The sequence below is a fragment of the Protopterus annectens genome, chromosome 2.part2 (assembly GCF_019279795.1).
Source record: "Protopterus annectens isolate FY-2018-M chromosome 2.part2, PAN1.0, whole genome shotgun sequence".
Lineage (NCBI taxonomy): Eukaryota > Metazoa > Chordata > Ceratodontiformes > Protopteridae > Protopterus > Protopterus annectens.
Genome location: NC_056730.1, coordinates 825,454,201 through 825,478,428, shown reverse-complemented (window position 1 = coordinate 825,478,428; position 24,228 = coordinate 825,454,201).

Below are 24,228 nucleotides of genomic sequence, written 5' to 3'. Positions count from 1 at the left end.
CTCACCTCATGCCGGCTTAGACACGCCTCCAGACGCATCCTACCTGGGCTCGCTCACGTACACTACGCACGTGTCTGTGATTCCGGTGCACTCTCATTAATATGTATATGGCGCTACTGCGCCGGCTATTCCATGCACCGCCGGCGCAGGCCTTACGCCGGCCTTGCGCCGAGCTTCATGAATCCCGGGGACTGTATACAATGAATCAGTGTTGGTGCACAAATTTTGTTTGCAATTGATAAGAGGGTACTGCTAATCCTCACATAATCTTCTAGCCTCACCCCCTAGCAAATTATATCCTCTGAAATGACACTACAACATACTACCAATACAATTCTTCACTTTTCTATCATTTGTGATTTAGTGAAATGAGATTTTAGTGAAATTCAGTAAACTAGGTTTACAGTGAAATGGGTTTTCATTCAAATTGCTTTTTAGTCACATTACTTCAATGATTTGAATTTCAGGCTACTACAGTTCTATCAAAGTATAGTAAACCATATATATATATATATATATAGATATATATAAATATATATATATATATATATATATATATATATATATATATATATATAAATATATATATATATATATATATATAAATATATATATATATATATATATATATATATATATATGTGTGTGTGTGTGTGTGTGTGTATATATATATATATATATATATATATATATATAGAGAGAGAGAGAGAGAGCTTTATGTATAGTTATAGACAGATAAATACATAGATAGAGATAGAGAAACAGATGTACTACACATATATGGCATCAATCACTTCGATCAAGTGCACAACTAGTTGATGGAAGGTAGGGATGTCACTACTCATCAGGATTTGGTTATCTTTGGCACTATGCAATAGACTGCTATGTTATTGGGGTTCTGCGGCCATGTTGTTATTATATGTAAGGGTGTTGTGGGGTAGAGCTCTATTTGTTGGGAGCACATGACTAGTAAAACAGCATTGTATTAGCTGTTTTTTTTGCTTTTGTGATTACAGCTATTTTGATTGCGTGTAGGTAGGATTAACAGCTGTTTGATATATTAAGACAAATAGATGTAGTGTTAATGCTTCTCTGTACTAATGACTAGGAATAACATCATTGTATTAGCTGTTTTAATCCTTTTGTGATCACAAGTATTTTGACTTGTGTAGGTATGATACAACAGATCTTTGATATATTAAGACAAACAGGTAGTGTTAATGCTTCTGTGTATTGACAAGAATGTATGTGGTGATGTACATTTCTGCATCTATTCATATCTATAGACGTGTGTGTGTGTGTGTGTGTGTGTGTGTGTGTGTGTGTGTGTGTGTGTGTGTGTGTGTGTGTGTGTGTGTGTGTGTGTGTGTGTGTTCATGCAAGCATAAAGCTCAGTTTAAAATAAGACCAAGCAAAATGCAAAATGGATGAATAACCAAAAATAAAGAACTATTGGTAATCAAACTGCTATGGCTGAATCCTTACTGTTCTCTATTTTGTCTGATCTTGTCTTATATTAGGATTTATGCTGGTTTGTGCATTAATACCCATGTCATAATTTTGACCACTTGAATTTTGAGATAATTAGAGTGATTTTGAGAGAATATAAACTAAATTCAAAGTTGTGGTATCTTAGATTATTCCCCCTATCCCAAGGTACAAGGAAATTACACTTAGTATACATATTTAATGGGAGTGGGGCAGATTTACCTCATATTTGGTGTAAAATGGGTTAGCTCACCAACAAAAATAATTGACAGTGAAACATATGTTTTGCTCTGTTTGCTGTTTCACTGTAAGGATCAAACTTTATTTTTTAACTGCTGTGGGATTTGCAATAGCAAGTTTCACACTTCTGTTGCTGGGATATTCAGTTTCAACTAGATCAGATATAAATCTAAGTGAGGATCCCATGATTCATCTTTTTCCTTAATCATGCCAGCCTTCTTTTGAGCAAACTGCTAAATTGTTTAATTACTGTTGCATATGTCCTCCATGTAATTGACACCCAGTTCTCTGGGCCACTGTATCATGTAATAAACTCCATGTTGAGAGTAAATCAATTGATTCGATGTTGGCAATCTTCTAGGAGTTTCACTTTCAATATTAGGATGTTGCCAGTCTTCCAGGAAGATCCATTTCTTCTCTGGGCTGTGCATGTGGCACTAGGCTGTGAGACCTGTGAAATGGAAATCTGAATGAGAGTGAGCAGTTTCATTTGATATACCAGTTATACTGTCAATGTTGAAAGTGATGTTATACAGTAAGGCCAGCAGAATCATCTGTGTAACCATATGGCTTGTTCTATCTCCATTTGCCGTCTTCAGTCATAATAGTCAATACTGCTTTGTGGTTAGCTGTGAAGCTAAACATAAGTTGTATGGATTCTTTCATTATAGAAACTTGACTCTCTTGATGGGCATTAGTTCCAGGAAATTAACATCTCGTAGGTAATATGACTAGTTTTATACTTGAATCCATACTAACCACTGTAACGACCCTTTTTATCTAACTGCAGTATTTTCTAGTGTTTTCAGTCCAGTAAACCTATTTGCAATTAGTAAAGCATCAAGGTTATCAGACAGCCTCATGTTAAGTCTTACTACATTAGGCTGACTTGCAAAACTGACAAACCAAATGATTATTTTCAAGCTCACACACTTCCATGCCATGAACACAGTCACTTCTGGCTTTACGCAGCGTCTGGTAACAGTCTGTGAATACTATGGAACTAAAAATATAAGGACCCATCCAGAATTTAATTTAATACACAACCAGGTACTTAGGCTTCCACCCACCTTACAAAAAGACAGGTTTATTGCTCATATACAGCAATGTTCCCAGTGCAAAATGCCTTATCAGTTGCCCTACTCAGTGCCCTCTAGCCTTCACCTCTAACCAGCATAGTCGTTATTGCTTTATTTTTAGTCAGAAAACTCATCTATGCTTCAGAACACAAAGTCTGAGGGAGAAATTATTCCTTTTTAATGTACACATTCATTAAACAGGTAATTGAAATGGGATGTCACAGACCTTTTACAACTACAAGATCTACAGACATGAGGGAAAAGGCACTGTATATGGACAGCTTAGAGTAGCTACTAAACCTGCCTGTTTTGGAAAAGTGAGAGGAAACCAGAGTACCTGGTAAAATATGCTTGCCTTACACAGACCATAACCAGAGATTAGAAATGAATCGGAGACATTAATGCTGTGTCACAGAGTTCTTAGACACTGAAACAATGCCCTTCCATTCCTGAACACCTCTGTTTGTGCACCTGCTAAAGACATTAAGCACTGTCTACCAAGTCTTATCACCTTATCTTTCCACAAGGAAACTAAAGTGCTCATCATTAACACCTGCAGTAATCACAAAGAAGTTCTAGTTCAGAAAACCCAGTGTCTTCACTGCATGCTAGCATCCCCTTGTAGCGTATTGCTTGGTTGTCTCTGAAAAAATAGAAATTGAGAAGTCATCTAAGTAATGTATCAGACAGGCTTCCTGTCTGTCTTTGATTCAGCACTTTACAAATACAGTATGAAAGCTTTCAAAGAAGGAGCAGGCAGATGCATTCATTTGTGACAATCAAGTAATCAATCCAGCCCCTTTTGTCTGCTAAAATCTCGTAACAGCCATACTTTTGTTTGTAAAATAGAAGGATGATTGCAGAGTCATTGTAATTTTTTTCTGAAATGTCCTTTGTTATTAATAAATGAGTGACTGCATTTACCTCCAGAATAGCATTTATGATTGTATTGTCCTTAGAGCAACCTACTTTGGTTTCTATAAATGTGAAAGCTGAGTGATTTCCAGCTCAGTACTGCTGTCATGTACATCTTTACCTTATACTTTCCACCAAAGGCAATGTTGAAGATACAACAGTGTTTGCCCCCACGTCTCACAACAAGAGTCTTGCCTCCACACATTCCTACAACTATAAGCAATGATAGCATTGCTAACTGTGTATCATTATGACCCAGATGGTATTAGTAAGACACAGGACAGCTGAGAGATCATTTCAACCAGAAGGCCATGAATAACTGAATATACCTTAGGTCTTATAACGTAACTTCTACCGTCTACAACTTGACCTTCCCTTCTACTATCAAGGTTACGTGTACATCTATCTTATGGACTAATTCTTCAATGTAGTAGATTGTGACTGTTAGTCTATTAAAGAAATTATATCAGTATATTCCCCATACACATTTTTTCTTGGGGATTTGTGAGGTAGAAACCTTAATACTAGGTGACTTTAACATAGACTGGAATACCTGTAATACCAATAGCCCATCTAACCACATTAACCTACATGGCTTTACTCAAATAGTCTCTTCACCCACTCAAATCCACAAGCCCACCAACAAGAATCCATCCTTGACTGGATCCTTATAAATTCCTCCCCTTCAAATTACACAATTGGAATTCTTCCCGATGACATGAGTGATCACTCCCTAACATACCTACGTCGACATAAGTCCAACATACTTAGACCTACTACCTTCAGAACCACTTGATCCAATAAAACATTTATCCCTGAAGCCTTCCAAAATGAACTTAGACTTTGTAACTGGTCATCCCTAAAATACCTTCAGCTTGACCAAGCAGTAGCCTACTTCAATTCTAAGTTCCTCAAAATTCTTAACCTCCATGCCCCTACCTGTACCATTAGAATTAGGACTAAAACTGCCCCATGGCTCACAAAAGAAACCAAACCCAAAATGTTGCTTAGAAACAAACTCTGGTTGAAATGGCGAGCCACCAAAGATCCATCTGATCAGACTAATTTTAAACACCTAAGAAATTCCACTAAATCATCTGTACGTCTTGACAAAATAAATTTTTTCTTTCACCTCCAACAAAATAACCACCAGAACCCAAAGAAATTCTGGATAGGGATTAATGCTTTACTACACCCAGGCACATCTAAGACACCAACCCCTGCTAGTATTGCCAAAAATAATCCTAAGCAGATTGCTGACTCCTTTAACAATTTCTTTACCAAAGCTATCCAGTCACTTGCAAACTCCTTACCTCCTATTCTTACATTGTCACCACCCTCCTCTTTTCCCTCCCCACTCACTTTTCAATTACAACCCGTATCTACATCCCTCATCAGTACCCTCCTTTCAAAACTCAAACCCTCTACCCCCTCTGCTGACTTATTACCTGCTCAATATCTTCAAATTGCAGCTAAAGCTATTGCCTACCCTATCTCTATCCTTATAAATAGAACCATCAAAGAAGGCACTATCCCTTCCATCTGGAAGATCTCTCATATTATTCCCCTTCATAAAGGTGGAAACTCAACAGAACTTTCAAACTACCATCCTATTGCCCTTCTTTCTCCTTTAGCTAAAATCATGGAAAAAAATGTATACACCAACAATTGCTCAACCACCTCCTTCTTAATGGTCTACCAGCCCCTCCCAGCATGGATTTCGTCCCTCCCGTAGCACTACTACTGCCCTTCTTTCTTTTACCGATCACATAAATAAAAACCGCAATAATAACATCTTCTCATCTGCTGTCTTTATAGATCTTTCTAAAGCATTCGACATGGTTAATCATCAAATTCTCTTGAATCTTCTAAAATCTCTCTCACTTGATACTCTGGCACTACAGTGGTTCAAGTCATACCTAGATAATCGAAAGCAGGCAGTCCTCTGGGAAAACACTCTATCATCCCCTCGTCCTGTCTCCCTTGGCGTCCCCCAAGGATCTATCTTAGGTCCTCTATTATTCTCCATATTTATTAATGATCTTGCCTCTAGTATCCCCCAAGCAGTAACCATTCAATATGCTGACGACTTCACCTTGATCTCCTCAGCCACTAACCCTACCATACTTCAATCCCTCACCCAAAATGTCTTTCAGCTTGTAGAAAACTGGTTCTTACAGCGTTGTCTCCTCCTTAACCCAAATAAGACTAAACTACTGCTATTCACTCCCACACATAAAGCTAACACACTCCATTTCTCTATCGTATCTAAAAATGGCACAGTCATATCTCCTGACACAACAATCAAACTTTTAGGGGTTACTATCGACCATAACCTAAACTATGACACTCATATTAATTCCACTATTAAATCCATTAACAAAAAATCGACTCCCTCTACAAAATTAAGCCTTTCCTTACTCCTACAGCCAGAACTACCATTGCCCACACCCACCTCATCTCTACTCTCTTGTATGCATCACCTTTATATACTAACCTATCCAAACCCAACCTGAATAAATTATCTACCACCTATAATAGCATAGCCCATTTTGCTACCAGCTCCCCTTTTAGACCTCACCACTGCTTCAACCTAAAACAACTTGGTTGGCTTGAATTGCACAATCAACTCTTATCTCAGCAACTTATTATAACACAAAAATTCCTTTACTTTCCTGAAAAAACACCAATCCTTACCAAACTTATCAGTCCCTATAAAAATCTTTCTAACCTGCGCTCATCTCACAAACTTTTAGTATCCACACATAAATCCAATAATAAAGCACTCACTTTTCTCCTATGTAGTAGGGAAATGCTGGAACCAACTCCCAACAGACCTCACTACAATCTCCTCTTCCTCACTCTTCAAAAAGAAGCTAAAACTTTATCTCACAAACCACTGGCTCTGTCCATGCAGCAACCCTGACTAAAAATCTCCCTTCCTGCATATTACTAGATTACTCTTCCTAAATTATTTCACATTGTGCTATTCTGATTCTATATGCCACATAACCTGCAAATTTGAACTACTTCTCCCAGCTTCATTACCTCTCCTTCCTACCTTATTCTTAGCAAACCTCTCTGTATTTCCTCCCCCTGTTTTTCTTTCTGTCTCATTGTACCATCACTAATCCCCTCTCTACTCCTTGTATTAACAAAAAAAAAAAAAAAAACTTATTGTTGTGGATTTAATGGGATGAGATTTTTTATTGTGAATTTAACTGTTGTTGGATTCTAATTATTTTATCTGTTATTGTTAACATAACCAAACAATTTTGGATTTTCTTCATGATCACAAGTGCCCTCTAACTTTGATTTGTATTAAATCGTTTGTCATTTTGGAGCTTTTCTCCCCGGGCCTCTACTGAAAATGGACTTATATCCAGATAGACTAGCCCGGTCAACAAATGTTAAATAAATAAATAATAAATAAATAAATAAAATTCCTGCCTGAACAGAGCATCTTACTTTTTTCTCAGCAATACTTTATACTATCTTTATTCTGGATTGCTTTTGCAATACATGCCTATCTGGTTAACTTGTCTCATTTTTCAGAGAAAATTAGAATATAAAGCCAAACCCCACTATCTGTGGATATTCAGGCCAATAAAGCTGTGCAGCTAGTGGGGTTTGGATATATTGGCCTGAAATTGTCCATTGAAATGATTTAAAAAGAAATAAGTCATGGGCATTCAGAATCACTATATAGCTGAAACACCTGATGTTCATAAGGGTCATTTGCATATACCCTATGTGCCTCTGATACAAGAGGTTTGAGAGGTCACTCAGTGGAAGTTCTAGCTTGGTTGGAGTTTTCATTTAATTTTTACTGATTAGTTTTTCTGTGTTACCCTCTCGATCTTTGTTTTACTTTGGTAGTTGGGATATTCTGCAGTCACTCTAATGGTAATGGACATCAGCTGGGTATAACAGCCCTGTGTTTCTTATGCTTAGTCAAGCCCTTTATTTGTGTTGTGCTGATGTGGGCATAGCAAAGCTGAAATATGCATATCCACAGCTAATGGGGTTTGGTTTTATTGGTCTGAAATTAACCATGGAAAAGACTTAAAAAGAAATAAGTCATGGGCATTCAGAATTGCTATTTAGCTGAAACACCTGATGTGCATAAGGGTCATTTGCACATATCCCATATACCCTCAATACAAGAGGTTTGATAGGTCACTCAGTGGAAGTTCTAGCTTTGCTGGAGTTTTCGTTTAGTTTTCACTGATTGTTTTTTTCTGTGTGACCTTCTCACTCTTTGTTTTAGTTTAAATAAATCTTTAAGGAAATATAGGTTAGTTTCCAGCAATACAGCTTAATTATATTACTGTTAACTCCTTGAACCCATATGTACAATGCCAGTGGTGTAATCTTAATTAATCATCTGGAACCCTAGCAATCGCAGCCTACTTCTAGTCATGTTTGTGTTGCATCCTGGTCAAACAGTGTTAGCTAGTCCATTTACAGCTAACTACACTTGTTTGATTTAACTCTGACTGTAGGGTCCTGCTCTACAAAAAAGAAAAAACTCAGTTAACCTTAAACATCTCAAAATACTTCTAATTGCCTTAATTTTACTGTAAAACCACAGATACTTTAAGCATCTTTCAATATCTAATGTTAAACTGCATTACCTTAAAATCCTTGTGCTCTGAGTCTGACTGTACTACTGATAAGGAATGTACCAAAATGCCAACAGACTTTATTAAAATTTCATTCATTGATATTATTCCAAATAAAATAATACATTATTTATACATTTATAGGTAAGTACTAGGCTAGGTGCCCTTGTGGGCCATTTTAAGCCCTGCCAATTTTCCTTTTTGTGCTCAAAATAACCTATGCCATTTGGTTACAGACTGGCCTTCCCATCCTATGGTTGATAACTATAGAATTACCTAATGAGAATAATTGAGATTATGCCACAGATAATTTGAGGAGACCCAGGAATGAAAAAAAACATTTAGCAGCTGCCTTTCTTCATTAGTAGTACAGGGGGCAGTCCTAAGGTAAATTTTCTGTTTCCTATCCATAGATCTAAGTTGTGCTTGAATATGGCAAGGGATGAACTTTGTTTTATATGGATTGGAATCTGTTCCAGAGCAGTGGCATTCTCAGTGACATATAGTTGTCCTTTGAAACCATTCTATTTATATTGAAGAAAAGGTTAAGATCTATAGACCAAGTATTGTTGGGTCTACTTCACACTGTCGAAGGCTGACAATGTTGAAGCTGATATTGTTGGCACCAAAATGTCGAAAACGAAAGTCATTGCGCGTGTAAACGGAAATCTCCATAAGGGGAGATTTCCATTTACTGCAATGTAGTGCAATCTCGTAGTTGGTATATTTAAGTAGCGGGGGGTGTGGGGAGCACAGGGGGGCTTGCCCCCCTGCATAGAGCAATTTGTGTTGTGTTTGGGTGTTTTGTTTTTTTTTTGTGTGTGTTCGATGTTCGGAGGTTTCAACATTTTTGTGTTGATTATTATGCTGTCGACAGTTTGAGTTTTCGACAGCGTAATATAAACACGTATTGTTGATGTCGTTTGACTTGTTGATGTGTAGTAAATCCATAAGTAATGGGTTGAAGGATGCCTTACATACCAGACACTGGTCATAGCTTAGCAGTCTATAGGATATCAAATATAGTGACAGGACTTTTAGTCAGTCCATGTAGGATATGATGTTTAGGCTTTGTATCCTTTCAGTAAAGTATCTGTGTGGGTGTTCCAGTTGTTGGATATGTCTAGACAAATACACGCCAAAGGAGCATTATATTCAATGAGTGGCCTAATGAGAGTTGAGCAAAGGGGGGCAATGACATCCTTAGAAATAGACACAATCCCTTTGTTTATAAGCTGTGCAATATAGAAGGACTTTCTCACAACAATGGACACATGGTGGTCAAACTGCATCAACTCTTAAGAGCATATTGTCAACATGGTAGTTCCCCTGGGGTTTCCAAAGGATAAATAATGCATTTTTTCTTTGGCATTTAGTTTCAGTTCATGATATTGGCACCAGTTATTAATTTGGGACAAACCTTCCTCCAGGATGGCTAATTCATTTCGGTATTTAATGACTGTTCCTAGCTTGCAGTCATCTGTAAACATATTCAGCCACAGCCCTTTTGGTACTGGCTTTTACTTCAGAAAAATAGATGCTAAGCAAGAGTGTTGCCAGTACAGAACCCTGGGGACACCACTGCTGACTGGTTTCTTTGTGGAGGTAACTTCCCCTATTTTGATTATCTCCATCCTATCTGTGAGCCAACTGGCAATCCAGTGGGTGACATAGAGGTTTATTACCAGTTTAGTTAGCTTTTCTACTATGCCTGAGTGAGGAATTGTGTCAAAACCTTTGGTCATGTCAAGGTAGGTGGTGTGTGCCATTTTGTCTTCATCCATTACTTTGGTGACCTTTTCAAAAATACACCAGGATGAGTAAGTATGACCTGCCTTTGACAAATCCAAACAGAGATGGGTCCAACGTTTGAGTGATTTAACTTATCAGGTTTGATCTTCTGTTTATTTTCTTTTAAAACCAGATTACATTACATTGTTTGATTACTATATTGGACATGGACTTTAAATTATTCGGTTTTTGCTATGTATGTGTCAATGTTCTGTAAATTCTTCAGACCTTCTTAAACTGCATTACGTGAAGTGTTTTTCATTCTACCTACACACAGAAGTAACTTCTTCACTTATAACTTTACTAAACATGTTTTAACTTAATTTCTAAGATCTCATTAGTGTCACTTTATTTTGTAAAGTAAATTTTCCTAAGGCAAGCTTGCCAGAAGATCTTGAAATAAATAAAACAATATATACTGTGGAACTATTTCCAATGTTGAAACACATCTGATTTTCCTGAAGACCACCAATTTTTGGGCTCTTATAAATATTACCTGAAAATAAGGTAGTATTCTGTGTTGCAGTTATTTTTTACTTTTAGGATGGTCTCACAATATAATTTTTTTCTTTTTTCTTCCATTTCATCTGAACTCTAACTACACAGATTTGTTTCCCTTTTTCAGTCAAACGCATGGCATCCTCCTTTTAAAAAAGAATAGTCTGTAGAATGCAAACTACTTGACTTTGTTGTCATCATGTCAATGGCCTTCTGTTGTTTCCATTTTCATCCATTGTTTCCAGTTACATCCTCACTGCAGACTTTTATCTTTTATCCATTTCCAGTGAAAGGAAAAGGAACAAAGTCTTAGTTGTAAAACTGTCAATTTTATTTTATTCACTTTCCTGTTGCTTATGAAGATGCACTACAATTTCTATTAGAATTATGGTAACGATTAAAAAAATATACACTCATAGATATGTCACTACAATATAATCTAATAAACATAACATTTTTATTAAGAACATATTAGTCTTCTAAATAGAATATAGTCAGATGTTTGTGCATATGAAAAGCAAATTTGTTGAATAAGGACAAACAAAGACTGATTATGCATTGAACTTCAAATTGTGAAATGTGACAGTTTTAAAAGTGACAAATATATAAGAACAAGTGTTTTTGCATCGAGGCACACCCCCTTCACATGCTCAATGGGAGGCTATGCCCCCCACACACATCACTACTATAATGTTACTACATTTATATAAAAAAAAAAAAAAAAAAAAACAGAAAAATGAGTTCAATACTTCAATCAAGAACTATGTAGTATTAATAACCAAAACTTTCCTCAGCAACCACAATCAGACAAATATTCCAAGGTACACCAGTAACAGTCAATAGTTTGAAAAGTTTATTAGTTAAGTATTTTCGACTCAATCAAAACTGAAACTGGAAAGCAACTGCCACTTTTAAAACCTAAGCACCAAGTGGATTGGTAGATCAAATTACATCACTTCCTTTCCCCTAAGGGAGGCCAAAACAATGTGCAAATGTTTAAATAAGTCTAAACATTTTGAAATGTTTGTCCAGTTGTAGTTGCTGAGGTACAATTTTATTATTGGTAAATGTTGTACCTCTATATTACATATTACACCCTATGTAGTATACATCTCTAATACCATGTGGACTGGAGTGAAAATAATCAGATAACAGTTGTATGGTGCTGAGCCATTTTCTCCTGAAAAAATGTTTAACAAGATGTATTATTATTGAATTAGACAAGACATTAAATGCATTCACTTCTATTTAAATTTAAATTATAGACAGCCTGAAATGTACATTCAGAATAATGCATAAGCTGTTGGCAAGGAATGCTTTCCTTACCATCCATTATGTTTAAAACATGTGGCAACTTTTCTCGAATCTTTATTGTAGTATTTTAATCCTGTACCTCAATAAAATGCTCTTCAGTTTGTGTAGGTTTGTTTTCTTCTGAATACATTGCATAGCTGAAGCTCTCATAAAGTAATTTAGGGAAGATTATAGTGTATTACTAATTTCTGGAAGCATCTTTATTCTAAAATTAATCTAATTTCTCATTATAATCCTCATTTTAAAGCTACAAGTGATTTTGAAGCATGCCAAATATAGTGTGGTGTTTTATTTTTAATTTAAGCAATTTACTCAGTTTCTCTGTACAACCACACTGGCAAATCATCTGAAAAGCAAAATTTTTGAATCCAGACATTTAATGTATTAGCCATTGCAAGTGGACTAGCTTAAAAGTCTGAAGAGATTCAGTATGACACATTGGGAAAGAAGCCATAAAAATAATTAGCTTTTTTTGATGTCGAAAAAAGCAGACTAGTAGCACCTAAAAAAGTCAGCAGTTATTAACAGTTCTGAAAAAGTGACATTAGATAGACATTAGATAGACATTTTTGCCCCCATGTATGCAAATCTGGCTATGGGATTTTTTGAGATTGAATATATTTATAAACATAAGTTTTTTCAACAATATGTTATTAAATACTACAGGTATGTAGATGATTTAATTTTTTTAGTGGAAGGTGGACAATCTATGGCTACAGAATTTATTTCAGATTTAAAGTGCAATAGATTTTTTCTTGACTTCGATGGTTTAATTATGGGCCAACGAATTCCTTTTTTAGATGTAATTCTTGATATTTCTAGTGGCCATAAATTAATAACTTCTGTAAATAGAAAATTTGAAGGCCCTACATTATATGTACATGGTACAAGTGGACATGTTCCACATACTAAAAATTCTTTACCTTATGGAGAAATGTTAAGGTGCTTTAGATTATGTAATGATGAAATGATTCTCAAAAAGGAATTAGATTTTGTGTACAATTCTTTTTTGATGAGAGGATATAGCATATCCTGTTTGGATGAAAGTCTTGATAAACTATGGGACTATGTTAACAATCATAATAAAGAAAGTATATTACATAAAAAAAGATCTGAACTTTCCCTTAGTCGAAAAAAACAAGTGTATAGTGAAGTTATGTATTTTGTTACCACTTATGGTTGTTATACCCCTGAATTAGTTAAAATTGTATCAATGTTCTGGAAATATTTCAGTACCTTGAATGATGTTAAATTATGGCTAAATGTAAATTTAAAATTTTCATATAGAAGGGGTAGGAATATTAAAGATTTTCTGGTACGAAGTAGATTTAGTATCCCTACAGATACAATGGTAGAACAAGTTAGACATAAAGGAACCTATCAGTGTGGTAAATGCAAGGCTTGCAGTGTTGTAACTTTTAATTTTGATTATATAAATGATATCCCTTTTAGAGTTAATAATTGTTTTAGTTGTAAGACAGAGGGAGTTATTTATGCATTAAAATGTCCCTGTCATAAATTTTACATTGGAGAAACAAAGAGATGTTTCAAAGTGAGATTATTAGAACATGTTAGGGACATAATCAATGTTAAGAATGAAAGTCCGGTTGCTCGACATTTCTTTGAAATGCACAATAGTGATGAAAGGTTGTTAAAAGCAACAATTTTAGAACAAATATCTGATAATGATATGGATTTGTCTAGAATTAAACAGCGGTTACTGTATAAAGAAACTGTTTACATTTTAAAGTTTAAAACTTTATATCCAAATGGGCTTAATGAGGATTTTAACTGGAAAATGTTGCTCAGTTGATTGATGATTTTTTTAATAAGATGATTGTTTAATTGCTTTAATTAATTGATTTAACTTGTATATAAGATCAGCTTGTTTTACTGGTGTTATACTCCTGGAAGGCGAAGGCCGAGACGTCAGAGTGTAAAAAGATTTCCATCAGATTAAATCGTGTTTGGTGAATCCTGCTGAGTTGTTTTTCCATTTTTCTCGTTTTGGTGCTGTTGTTGCTGCTGGTTCATGACATCGGATTGTCTAGCACAGTTTCCACGGGTGTTACGTGACACCATGGATGGCTCACAGCTTTCTTTAGACAATTTTGTCAGCAATGCCATGGACAGAGGTGAGAGACAATTAACAACTAGAACTGGCGTGGATAAAGGCAATACGTTATGGGACAAGTGGGAAGATAATCGCAAAAAATGCTTCCCTAACCCTTTCTGCAGTGTGGGCAGAAAGAATCTTGTGCCCGATAATGTAGAACACAAAGTTCTTTTTGATAATTTAGAGAAAAAGATGGTTAGAGAAACCGCCACTTTTTTCAATATATGTGGTCTACAGCGATATATTGACACTGAGATAACGCCTAGGGGATTAAGGGCTTTTAAAGATCCCACCACACCCTTTGATCTCTCCAAAGATTCGGAAGTCATGTTTCACAAGAGATGGGTTGCTGCAGCTCATAATTGTACTACAGAATGGCTACATATACTTATAGAACGGGACCGTCTAAAACAAAAAGAGCTGTGTGCAGATATTAAGAAAATGTGTAATGACATATCCAAATGTGTATCTACATCTTTTTTTGGATGAGTTTCTAAAACAGATGAATGATAAACTAAAAGATTATGAACTTACACTTATAGACAGAAAAAAAGGTAAATTGATAAGAGATCTTCGTGATTATGAACTGAATAAAGCATTTGTGTCCAGAACCAATCGTAATAAGGGGCGTAAACACGTGAGATTTCAACAGGAAGCTGACAGAGTACGCTCTTTGAATTCATCAGCGTCTGCCTCAGAGAACGGTTACACATCTTTTGAAGATGATGGAGCGGATACTGATTTTCCTCGTTTACCATTAGCTGAGGATCCTGAACATCTAAGACAAAATTTTCGTGCAGACTATCCACAACAACAAAGAGACAATTCGCGGCAGAAACGTCAACGGGAATATTCGGACTACACTCCATCAGAGCCGACCAAACGGGGAGGCTACAAACGAGGGAGATGGTAGTGTGACATTTAACTTGTTGAACAGTTATGTGGTAAATTTATCTAACTATGAATTTAACAATTATGAACTTTCAGTATTAAATTTAGGTTTAAAATTTATCCCAACTGTTGTATCCAGATTGCATGACATGCAAATGGATATGTATCAATTCAGTCGGAAACTTTATCTGAAATATTTTTTTTGTTTAAATACTGACAACCAGGGTGTAGATTCAGATTCTGATATGTCGAGCTCAAATGATAGTTTTTATTCCTGTATGTCTGATGAACTAACGAATGCTTATGTTAAACTCAACACTGAGAAGGTTCCTTCAAAAAGTAATTTTTGTCCGAGGGTTACTAATTATGAGATATTTAACTTTATCAAGATGGTGAATCATTCTTTGGAAATAGGGCATCAAGAATTTATGTCGAATAAGAGTAATATTGAATATAACATGTCAATACATGAATGGAAGATTCTAATGAACCTTAGTAAGAAAAATAATATTGTTTTTAAACCTGCCGATAAGGGCAACAAGTTGGTTGTTCTAAATACTATGGATTATTTTGACATGTGTATGCAACATCTCAATGATAAAAATATTTATGAAAAATGTGATGTAGATAAATATCTTTTGGCTATATCACAATATAAGGACCTGATACAAAAGGGCTATAGACTGGGCTATTTCGAAATGAAAGATGTTAACAATAAATTTCAGACAGAGGGTTGTGGTAGGGCATATTTTTATTGCCTACCTAAAATTCATAACAATCTTAATAAACCCTCTGGTCGCCCTATAGTATCAGGTCATAACTACTTTTTAAGAAATATAGGTATTTTCCTACATGATTATTTGACAGTTTATGTTAAAAAGTTACCTTCCTTTTTAACAGATGTATTTGATTTTTTGAACAAAATTAAGGATATAAAGTGGAATAAAAGTATGTATTGGTTGTCAGTAGATGTTAAAAGTCTCTATACAAACATAAGCCATGATTTTGGACTAGAGGCGTTGAGATGGTTTTTGGGTCAGTCACCTGTTTCAGAGTTTGTTATAGAGTTATTATATTTCTCTTTAACCAATAATTTTTTTGAATTTAATCATTCCATGTATCATCAGAAACGAGGAACAGCCATGGGGGCTTCTTTTGCCCCCATGTATGCAAATCTGGCTATGGGATTTTTTGAGATTGAATATATTTATAAACATAAGTTTTTTCAACAATATGTTATTAAATACTACAGGTATGTAGATGATTTAATTTTTTTAGTGGAAGGTGGACAATCTATGGCTACAGAATTTATTTCAGATTTAAAGTGCAATAGATTTTTTCTTGTCTTTGATGGTTTAATTATGGGCCAACGGATTCCTTTTTTAGATGTAATTCTTGATATTTCTAGTGGCCATAAATTAATAACTTCTGTAAATAGAAAATTTGAAGGCCCTACATTATATGTACATGGTACAAGTGGACATGTTCCACATACTAAAAATTCTTTACCTTATGGAGAAATGTTAAGGTGCTTTAGATTATGTAATGATGAAATGATTCTCAAAAAGGAATTAGATTTTGTGTACAATTCTTTTTTGATGAGAGGATATAGCATATCCTGTTTGGATGAAAGTCTTAATAAACTATGGGACTATGTTAACAATCATAATAAAGAAAGTATATTACATAAAAAAAGATCTGAACTTTCCCTTAGTCGAAAAAAACAAGTGTATAGTGAAGTTATGTATTTTGTTACCACTTATGGTTGTTATACCCCTGAATTAGTTAAAATTGTATCAATGTTCTGGAAATATTTCAGTACCTTGAATGATGTTAAATTATGGCTAAATGTAAATTTAAAATTTTCATATAGAAGGGGTAGGAATATTAAAGATTTTCTGGTAAGTAGATTTAGTATCCCTACAGATACAATGGTAGAACAAGTTAGACATAAAGGAACCTATCAGTGTGGTAAATGCAAGGCTTGCAGTTTTGTAACTTTTAATTTTGATTATATAAATGATATCCCTTTTAGAGTTAATAATTGTTTTAGTTGTAAGACAGAGGGAGTTATTTATGCATTAAAATGTCCCTGTCATAAATTTTACATTGGAGAAACAAAGAGATGTTTCAAAGTGAGATTATTAGAACATGTTAGGGACATAATCAATGTTAAGAATGAAAGTCCGGTTGCTCGACATTTCTTTGAAATGCACAATAGTGATGAAAGGTTGTTAAAAGCAACAATTTTAGAACAAATATCTGATAATGATATGGATTTGTCTAGAATTAAACAGCGGTTACTGTATAAAGAAACTGTTTACATTTTAAAGTTTAAAACTTTATATCCAAATGGGCTTAATGAGGATTTTAACTGGAAAATGTTGCTCAGTTGATTGATGATTTTTTTAATAAGATGATTGTTTAATTGCTTTAATTAATTGATTTAACTTGTATATAAGATCAGCTTGTTTTACTGGTGTTATACTCCTGGAAGGCGAAGGCCGAGACGTCAGAGTGTAAAAAGATTTCCATCAGATTAAATCGTGTTTGGTGAATCCTGCTGAGTTGTTTTTCCATTTTTCTCGTTTTGGTGCTGTTGTTGCTGCTGGTTCATGATATCGGATTCGCTAGCACAGTTTCCACTGGTGTTACGTGACACCATGGATGGCTCACAGCTTTCTTTAGACAATTTTGTCAGCAATGCCATGGACAGAGGTGAGAGACAATTAACAACTAGAACTGGCGTGGATAAAGGCAATATGTTATGGGACAAGTGGGAAGATGATCGCAAAAAACGCTTCCCTAACCCTTTCTGCAGTGTGGGCAGAAAGAATCTTGTGCCCGATAATGTAGAACACAAAGTTCTTTTTGATAATTTAGAGAAAAAGATGGTTAGAGAAACCGCCACTTTTTTCAATATATGTGGTCTACAGCGATATATTGACACTGAGATAACGCCTAGGGGATTAAGGGCTTTTAAAGATCCCACCACACCCTTTGATCTCTCCAAAGATTCGGAAGTCATGTTTCACAAGAGATGGGTTGCTGCAGCTCATAATTGTACTACAGAATGGCTACATATACTTATAGAACGGGACCATCTAAAACAAAAAGAACTGTGTGCAGATATTAAGAAAATGTGTAATGACATATCCAAATGTGTATCTACATCTTTTTTGGATGAGTTTCTAAAACAGATGAATGATAAACTAAAAGATTATGAACTTACACTTATAGACAGAAAAAAAGGTAAATTGATAAGAGATCTTCGTGATTATGAACTGAATAAAGCATTTGTGTCCAGAACCAATCGTAATAAGGGGCGTAAACACGTGAGATTTCAACAGGAAGCTGACAGAGTACGCTCTTTGAATTCATCAGCGTCTGCCTCAGAGAACGGTTACACATCTTTTGAAGATGATGGAGCGGATACTGATTTTCCTCGTTTACCATTAGCTGAGGATCCTGAACATCTAAGACAAAATTTTCGTGCAGACTATCCACAACAACAAAGAGACAATTTGCGGCAGAAACGTCAACGGGAATATTCGGACTACACTCCATCAGAGCCGACCAAACGGGGAGGCTACATACGAGGGAGATGGTAGTGTGACATTTAACTTGTTGAACAGTTATGTGGTAAATTTATCTAACTATGAATTTAACAATGATGAACTTTCAGTATTAAATTTAGGTTTAAAATTTATCCCAACTGTTGTATCCAGATTGCATGACATGCAAATGGATATGTATCAATTCAGTCGGAAACTTTATCTGAAATATTTTTTTTGTTTAAATACTGACAACCAGGGTGTAGATTCAGATTCTGATATGTCGAGCTCAAATGATAGTTTTTATTCCTGTATGTCTGATGAACTAACGAATGCTTATGTTAAACTCAACACTGAGAAGGTTCCTTCAAAAAGTAATTTTTGTCCGAGGGTTACTAATTATGAGATATTTAACTTTATCAAGATGGTGAATCATTCTTTGGAAATAGGGCATCAAGAATTTATGTCGAATAAGAGTAATATTGAATATAACATGTCAATACATGAATGGAAGATTCTAATGAACCTTAGTAAGAAAAATAATATTGTTTTTAAACCTGCCGATAAGGGCAACAAGTTGGTTGTTCTAAATACTATGGATTATTTTGACATGTGTATGCAACATCTCAATGATAAAAATATTTATGAAAAATGTGATGTAGATAAATATCTTTTGGCTATATCACAATATAAGGACCTGATACAAAAGGGCTATAGACTGGGCTATTTCGAAATGAAAGATGTTAACAATAAATTTCAGACAGAGGGTTGTGGTAGGGCATATTTTTATTGCCTACCTAAAATTCATAACAATCTTAATAAACCCTCTGGTCGCCCTATAGTATCAGGTCATAACTACTTTTTAAGAAATATAGGTATTTTCCTACATGATTATTTGACAGTTTATGTTAAAAAGTTATCTTCCTTTTTAACAGATGTATTTGATTTTTTGAACAAAATTAAGGATATAAAGTGGAATAAAAGTATGTATTGGTTGTCAGTAGATGTTAAAAGTCTCTATACAAACATAAGCCATGATTTTGGACTAGAGGCGTTGAGATGGTTTTTGGGTCAGTCACCTGTTTCAGAGTTTGTTATAGAGTTATTATATTTCTCTTTAACCAATAATTTTTTTGAATTTAATCATTCCATGTATCATCAGAAACGAGGAACAGCCATGGGGGCTTCTTTTACCCCCATGTATGCAAATCTGGCTATGGGATTTTTTGAGATTGAATATATTTATAAACATAAGTTTTTTCAACAATATGTTATTAAATACTACAGGTACGTAGATGATTTAATTTTTTTAGTGGAAGGTGGACAATCTATGGCTACAGAATTTATTTCAGATTTAAAGTGCAATAGATTTTTTCTTGACTTCGATGGTTTAATTATGGGCCAACGAATTCCTTTTTTAGATGTAATTCTTGATATTTCTAGTGGCCATAAATTAATAACTTCTGTAAATAGAAAATTTGAAGGCCCTACATTATATGTGCATGGTACAAGTGGACATGTTCCACATACTAAAAATTCTTTACCTTATGGAGAAATGTTAAGGTGCTTTAGATTATGTAATGATGAAATGATTCTCAAAAAGGAATTAGATTTTGTGTACAATTCTTTTTTGATGAGAGGATATAGCATATCCTGTTTGGATGAAAGTCTTAATAAACTATGGGACTATGTTAACAATCATAATAAAGAAAGTATATTACATAAAAAAAGATCTGAACTTTCCCTTAGTCGAAAAAAACAAGTGTATAGTGAAGTTATGTATTTTGTTACCACTTATGGTTGTTATACCCCTGAATTAGTTAAAATTGTATCAATGTTCTGGAAATATTTCAGTACCTTGAATGATGTTAAATTATGGCTAAATGTAAATTTAAAATTTTCATATAGAAGGGGTAGGAATATTAAAGATTTTCTGGTACGAAGTAGATTTAGTATCCCTACAGATACAATGGTAGAACAAGTTAGACATAAAGGAACCTATCAGTGTGGTAAATGCAAGGCTTGCAGTTTTGTAACTTTTAATTTTGATTATATAAATGATATCCCTTTTAGAGTTAATAATTGTTTTAGTTGTAAGACAGAGGGAGTTATTTATGCATTAAAATGTCCCTGTCATAAATTTTACATTGGAGAAACAAAGAGATGTTTCAAAGTGAGATTATTAGAACATGTTAGGGACATAATCAATGTTAAGAATGAAAGTCCGGTTGCTCGACATTTCTTTGAAATGCACAATAGTGATGAAAGGTTGTTAAAAGCAACAATTTTAGAACAAATATCTGATAATGATATGGATTTGTCTAGAATTAAACAGCGGTTACTGTATAAAGAAACTGTTTACATTTTAAAGTTTAAAACTTTATATCCAAATGGGCTTAATGAGGATTTTAACTGGAAAATGTTGCTCAGTTGATTGATGATTTTTTTAATAAGATGATTGTTTAATTGCTTTAATTAATTGATTTAACTTTTATATAAGATCAGCTTGTTTTACTGGTGTTATACTCCTGGAAGGCGAAGGCCGAGACGTCAGAGTGTAAAAAGATTTCCATCAGATTAAATCGTGTTTGGTGAATCCTGCTGAGTTGTTTTTCCAATTTACTCAGTTTCTCTGTACAACCACACTGGCAAATCATCTGAAAAGCTAAATTTTTGAATCCAGACATTTAATGTATTAGCCATTGCAAGTGGACTAGCTTAAAAGTCTGAAGAGATTCAGTATGACACATTGGGAAAGAAGCCATAAAAATAATTAGCTTTTTTTGATGTCGAAAAAAGCAGACTAGTAGCACCTAAAAAAGTCAGCAGTTATTAACAGTTCTGAAAAAGTGACATTAGATAGACATTTTTGCAAGAGCACAAAGTCCTGCAGAGACTATACACACACAAATATGCTACTGAGCTAAAAAGCAGAGCTAAAGAATATGATTTTTGTAATCTGCATGACTCTATAATAAGACTGTGAATAATTTATAGAATAAGAAAAAATGAAACATGTTTCAAGGATAAACAACAAACTTGCCCTTATCAAAATCTGTAATATGCACAGAATACATAACATTGCTATCACACCATTAAAACAGAATTGATGAAAAGAATGTATGTAAAGTAAACTGTGAATCACATAATTAGGTAAAATATGACATAAAGTCAAGTTATGTTATGAAAGTAACAGATAAGAAAAAGACACTAGGGATCCAAGATGTGGCATTCACATTGTTTTAATTCATGATCATTGTAGATGTTGCTGTAAGCATGATAAGAAGAGGTGACTAGATGGAATCATTATTGCAGAAGCTGGGCTAGAAAAGGGTATTCTACAAATATTTTACAATATCAAATAATACGCAGTCAGAAGAATTTGAAACCTATTGTGCATATTTGTTAATTTTATTATAATAACCTAGATTCATTAATCTTCCATGCAGGACTAGCTTAGTCCTACATGGAAGTGCCCGTTTAGGGAGCAGGATGGCAGAGCACCATGCATAGTAATGAAGGCGTGCTGACCGAGCTCCTAGGCTTACACGAAGCATGTACAAGTGTAGGGGGGGGCTTGTCTGAGAGCAGAGCTCTCAGAATATACATGCCCCTGCAATGAAGGACTGCAGAAAGGTAGTAAACAATGAGCGAGACCACCCATAGATGTACACATACCCCCAGCAACATCCCCCCACATGTATAAAAGCAATAGTGAATAAAGAAAATAAAAAGAAATATTTATTTGTAATGAAATGGACGAAGTATAACCATAGATCCGCGGGTTTGCCCATTGCTTAGTTAAGGTTAATGTAGCTTAAATAGGAAAAAGGGGATAAAAATCAAGCTATATGCAAATGAAGCAGTACAGCAATACTGTAGTGGGCAGAGCATTCACCTCATGAGCAGTCAATCCCGGTTCGAGTCCCACTGCAGTACATTCCATTTCCATGTCAAATCATTGTTATGATCAATATATTTAGTCGTATAACTTAATAAATAACATATATGTGTGAACTGGAGTAGTAAGCCATGTAATGAATGATAACCCAATACATATGCCAAATTCTCCACCTCCCCAAGAACCATTACACTATTACTGACTAAAATATAGGAGTAGTAAGGATATGTAAGCACTAGTAAGCAGGTGTAAGTCTGTTTGCACAATGGTAAGCAGTGCTTACACAGAGTAAGCAATATTGAGGATAACCATGTGTAAGTGGATGTCACCGGAAGTTAGCAGTGCTTACCATTGCGCAAACCCACTGACAACCACTTAAAAGTGTTCAATCACTCCGTATCCAACAGGCCTTGTTCTGCCCAGCAACAAAATAAACAGCTTCTGCAAGGCTCAAACCCAGGAGCCTGCACACCAGAGACAATGTAATTTACCACTAAGTCACCACAGATATACATAACCCTGATGTTACCACAAATATAGCATCCAGCAATACCAGTCAACATTACAGGAAATGTATCTATACATGTAGATGTCTGTGTGTGTGTGTATATATATATATATCTATAACTAAATAGATATATACCTTTCCCTCTCTCTCTCTCTCTCTCTATATAAATATATATATATATATATATATATATATATATATATATATATATACACATACGTATATATAACTACATCCACATATAGATATTCACATATGCATACATCTATACATCTATATGCTGTTAGATATATATAATATATATATATATATATATATATATATATATATATATATGCATACATGTATAGATATATTTATATATATATATATATATATGTGTGTGTGTGTGTGCGTGTGTGTGTGTATATACACAGATATATATCTTTAGATATGATACAGCACATAAGAATGACATATATGACAACAGGCACTGCCAATGGGGGTGAGGGGGCTCAATCAACATACGTGTTATGCGTATCGATATCCCCCCCCCCCCAGCCAAACAGGTGAAACATACAAACAAACACACAAAATAAGTAAACATACCACTGCTTCCCAAACTACAGACAGGATTCTACCAGTGGGAGAAACACTGCTGACCCACTAAGTCTAATCTAGAAACAAAGACAGGAATGTCCCTTTGCGGGACAATCCAAAAATTGATGGGTATTTGGGTTCCTTCCATTACAAAGAAGGGTACGTATGTTCTTGGACTACAAGGTTGAGAAAGCCTGATGATCCTTAGGTCGAGACAATGTACGTGATGGGTCCCGAGAAGTGGTAGGGCAGTGTATAGTGGTGTGGTTAGACTTGACTTTCAACCAGAGAAAGGATGATTGCTGCGGAGGAGGAACGGGGGGGGGGTGATGGGTATGAAATTATGGGTCGAGGAGTGCCAGTGTTGGATGGAGTGGTTCTAATCAGACTGCCTTGTGAATGTAAGCAATAGTGTGCAGTGGGCAGAGCATTCACCTAACAAGCAGGCATTCCCAGTTCAAGTCCCACTGCAGCACAGTCTATTTTACATGATCAAGCACATTATAACCAATAGTTTTGTTGCAAAACACACTAAATAACATGCATGTATGAACTAGAGAACTGCCGGAAATGCACATGTGAAGTAGCGGTGTTATAATGAATAAGGCACTAGTAACCACGTGTAAGAACAACTAAGCAGTAGTAAACATATGTAAGCACTAGTATGCGTGTTTATGTGCGTTTGTGTGGGGATAAGCACTGCCTACACAGATTAAGCAATATGGAAGC